The sequence below is a fragment of the Nothobranchius furzeri genome, chromosome 12, assembly GCF_043380555.1.
Source record: "Nothobranchius furzeri strain GRZ-AD chromosome 12, NfurGRZ-RIMD1, whole genome shotgun sequence".
Classification (NCBI taxonomy): Eukaryota; Metazoa; Chordata; class Actinopteri; order Cyprinodontiformes; family Nothobranchiidae; genus Nothobranchius; species Nothobranchius furzeri.
Genome location: NC_091752.1, coordinates 51,799,811 through 51,804,519, shown reverse-complemented (window position 1 = coordinate 51,804,519; position 4,709 = coordinate 51,799,811). Strand labels below are relative to the sequence as shown.

The 4,709-nt window shown below is 37.9% G+C and overlaps 1 long non-coding RNA gene across 1 annotated transcript; it reads right to left on the bottom strand.

The window, feature by feature from the left end:
• Positions 1 to 261: 261 nt before the first annotated feature.
• LOC139062164 (uncharacterized) lies at positions 262 to 4,100 on the bottom strand. Its single transcript, XR_011515750.1, has 2 exons — positions 963 to 4,100; positions 262 to 742 (listed from the first exon to the last, which is right to left on the bottom strand). It is a non-coding gene; the product is annotated as an uncharacterized lncRNA (long non-coding RNA).
• Between the last annotated feature and the right edge of the window lie 609 nt (positions 4,101 to 4,709).

Genomic DNA, 4,709 nt, shown 5'->3' with positions numbered 1-4,709 from the left:
CTACGCAAAATTCAAATTCTGCAACCCTGTTCTGATCAGTCTTTGAACAGAACACCATAAGTTAATAAATAAAAGGTTTTTAAAGTAACATGTGTATATGTATGTGTGTACGTATGTATATGTGTATACATATATATATATACATATGTAGTGTACAAGCGTGATAATCATTTGTGTGTGGGGCAGCATGTGAGTGACCCCGATCTGGGGGTTAAGTGACCTGGAGATGAAAAAAGGGAAAAAACCACCAAGAAACGCAAGTAAGGATGTAAATGACAGCTTTATTTTAGAAATATAGTCATATAGCTGCTAAACAGTAAAATCAAAACAGATCTGCAGAAAATAAATATATAAACTATTCCTCAGAGCGCTCTCAAAAAAATTGCAATTGGATTTGCTCTAATGTTACATAAGGCCTGCTTAAAAGCATAGTAAGCATTAAATTCTGAAAATAACCAGTGCAGTGTTAAATAAATTCTGTGCTTAAAATATTATATATATAGAGAGAGAGAATAAATAAGTGACGAACTGACTTACCTTAAAAAAATAATAATAATAATAAAAAGAGACTGTGACAAACAAAGAATGTCTCTGTGCCTTGTGAATGAGTGAATGTGTGTCTTCTTGCATGAGCTGCTTTCGCTGGATCTTCTGAATGACTCAGTTTTTAATAGAGGGAGCAGCTGCTTGAGAAACAGGGTGCGTTCCATGTTTTTACTAGACGGTTATTTAGTTCGAGAGACTGTGGAAACAATAGAAAAAGAATTTATCGTTAGTGTGAGGACAAGAAAATCCTTTAAAATACAAAAGTTGTATGGTTGTGGTTATAAAGGAAGTATTTTGTCTGATTATGGGCCGTGGAGTCAGCTGGACTCCCTCGCTCTCACAGTTTTTCTGTGTAACATGCAGTTTTAAGCAATTTGTGACTTTAGAAAGGATATTTTTCGGTGTTTTGGACGTACCTTAAGGCTTCTGGTTAGGGTATTCAGGAGATCCTTCCTCTCGGACAGATTTAGTGAGAATGACTGGAGTTTCAGCCTGGGGACCTGACTCCACCCACTTTTACACACAGGAGTCCCGCAGTCTAAAAATAGCACAGGGTACTGCGAAAAGCAGCTCTGAACCTCTCAGGATCATCTTTATGAAAACCATAAAATTAACAAATAATCAGTAAGGAAATAAAATATTTGTTAAATCTTGCTATAAAACAAAATCCAATAATTGTCTTGCCTCAACTTTAAGAACCATTAACGTTAATGGCTGGATTTTGGGACGCTGAATAATGAAAAAACAGATAAACTAAGTATTATTTCCTGTAACCTGGCTAGAAACTGTACTAGGCTGTTTTGAGTTAAAAACTGGTAGTTATTTTCCCAAAATAAAATAGATAAATAAAAAATGAAAGGAGGGATCTTGCATTTGGGATAGATTGTGCCTAAAGTTTAAAACCTGTGTAGAACCGATTTGACGATTCAGAAAAATTGTGCATAGGAAGTAGTCTAGATTTACCTTTGAGTCAATAAAGTCGACTAAATATTAGAAACCATCGTTGATTTTGATTTGTAAAAGAGAAAGTTCTGTCATTTTAACTCAATCAACATATTTAAGGAAAACGTTTGCTGTGCATTGTGGCAGGCATGAACTTTACTGGGTGGGCCTGTCACAACCAGCTGCAAAGAATGTTTGGCTCTGACTTCTATACAAAGAGAACCTGGAAGCCCTCACCAAAGAGAACCTGGAAGCCCTCACCAAAAGCTGTGACTCATAACATAAAGACGGGGAGCACTACAAGATGGACAAAGAGGCAGAAACTTATTTGCCCTGCTGCTGATGAAACAAAGTACAAAAGGGGGAGCATGTGTGCTAACATGTGAACTTCAATCAATGACGGTGGTCATCCTGGACTTACAAAGAGAGGCTCAAAAGAGACTGTTTCCTATGGTTACACCCAGTAAAAGAGTGCTTGCTGCAGTCAGGTAATGAACAAGGCTTTTTGGCAACAACCAGTTGAATTGATGAAATGTCAGAACTGTGGAAAATTTACTAAACTACTGTAGAACATAGTTAACTGAGAAAGTTAGCCTAAAAAAAAAAAAGATAATAATAATATCAATAAATAAATAAATAATAGGATTAGTAACCTGGATTTCAGCCCAACTCATCATTGGACGTCAATATAATCTTTATTGTCTTAGGATTCTCAGCTGCAGCGGACATGCAGTAAAGCCTTATTTTCTTTTCAAAAAGTCATTCATCGGCGTCATCACTTATCTTCATTAGTTAAGGAAACGGTGTCTATTTATAAGTCTAGGAGAACGCTTTAGGCTTCAACAGTTCTCTCCTTCGAGCAAACATGCGCAAATTTCCGGATAGTTTATAGTAACGTTCCATCCCATTCCATTCATTGCATAAAAATAAACATTAAATGAATAATTTGGCATCCAGCTGACTAAATGATTCATGGAACATCTCATCCGAGACAACAGTGTTGTTTCAGCTCCGTTGAGTTTCCCAACAGATCTAGCCAAACCTAGCTGATCCTATATTTTTCTATCAGCTGTAAGTTCTAACGTAGAAAATAATGTCACAAAAATATTGAATAATTGTACCCCTCATTCGATAAAAATTATGTTCACATTTTTATCTTGTGAAATCTTTAACATAATATTTTTAAATGGCCGTTTTGACGACAATTGGCTAAAAAGTCTTTAAGATTATCATCACAGGATGGCATGATAAATAAGTAAATAACATAAATAAATAAATAGACAAAAATAAGAGAGAAAAAGCAAAATTAATTAAATGAAACGTAATAGTGATAAAACGTTAAATTGATCTAAAATCTGTCATTCAGCGCCACTGGAAAAAGGAAGAGGATAGGGGAGTATTTCTTAGCACAAATCACGTTATTGATTTAGCAATGCAGCTTAATTTCAGATGCTTTAAGGATGATACTAACTTGTGTTATAGATGGAGGAGTAGCACAGAAACACTTCTAGATGAGGAGATAAGGAAAAAAAAACTGCTGATTACCAATACTATGCACAAACAAACCTGTAACTGCAGTTTCGTTATTTATGAATTAACCTTAAGTAGTGAATTAATTCTTAGGATTTCTTGTGCGAGTAGTGTTCCTAAAAAAGAAAGAAAGAAAGAAAGAAAGAAGGTAAGAAAGACAGGTAGTTTAGGTAAGGGACAACCTGAAACTATTTGGTTGAATTGATAGTAAAAGTGGTTGTCCTAATTTCTAATTGGAGAGATCACACCGCAACATGAGTTTAGAACGGCAGTTATGGGAAGTTTTGTTGGATTAATTTGATTACACGCTTTAGGTCTTGTTTTTTTCTTTCCACTGATTTAGCGTTAGGTTAAGTGTTTTCACACTTTCGCTTCAGTCTGACATTTGCTTGGTGTGTGAGGGCACAGAGACGTGTATGGACCGTGTGTTTGACTGTGTTTGTCTTGTTTGTTTGCTTATTTATCTATATGGGCATGGCTGAGCCTTGAGAAACATCAACAAAGCCATTGGGCTATTCTGAGTAAATTGACCAATTCAACTTCAGGATCCTGAAACAATTTGGCTATAACCTCTAATTAATGAAGGACATCTTAAGAATTCATTGTACAAGGCATCATCTCCAGTGTTGCCGGAACTGTTATAAAACCCATGCATGGTTGTATATTTTAGTTTGATCATTTATACTCATTGAATTATTGTTGTTTGCTTTATGTTTTAATTTCTTTGTAATTTTTTCCCTGTGACACAGGTGGAGATGCTGGTGGCAAAGTGGATCCCACTCATTTCTTTCTCCCACACACATTCTTACTCTCTCCCTCTCTCTCTGTGTATGTGCATGTGTATGTGTTTGTGTGTCTGTGTGTGTCCATGTCGTGATGTCACTGTACCTTTAATTGCGCTTGCTGTTCGTAACTGCATGTGTCTGATGTTGAAGGTATCAGAGGCTAGGGTCAGTAAGAGCTAGGACATTTTTGTGCATAACCTTTAATCCCTAGGCGATCGGTTCGGGGAACTTCTGGTCCGGCCGGAGTGTGAATCTTCCTACCAACTATCTGCCGAGATCAAGGACTGCACAAGCCGAGAAAGCCTTCATTGGACCAAAACCACGCACACGAAGATACTTCGCCTTCGGTGCCAGGCGTCTGGGTCCTGCTAAAAGTCACCAAAAGGAAGTGGACGGAACCGAGGTGGACCGAGCCATACAGGATCACGGAGAGGACGTCACACGCTGTCCGGCTGGACGGGAGGAGCCTAACCTGGAAGAGAAGCAGCTGACATCTGCCTAACCAGAAAAAGGATCCAAAAGCCAGGAAGAGAAGTAGCTGACTACAGTAGCATGCCAAGCTGCCACCACATCCTGCAGGACGAGAATCCTGATATCATCACCCCCTGCAGCTGCCTGGAGCCAGTGAAGGGACCTCAACAGGGGGAAGAAGTAACCACCCTATGAACATTCTACAAAGGTTCTATTTAACACCCTCATTTATTTTACAAGGGTAATATTTTACACCCTCCACCTGCTGACCCAATTATCCAGATGCCCTTGTTACTAGCCAATACTAAAATCTATTTGGGAGGGGAACTCTCTGATGATAGTGATGACTCTCATGATGAAGAAGATGTTGTTAGAGTGTGAGAATGTTCAGTGATTTATGTAACCATCCCTTCACCAGTTCATTTTTATGATTTT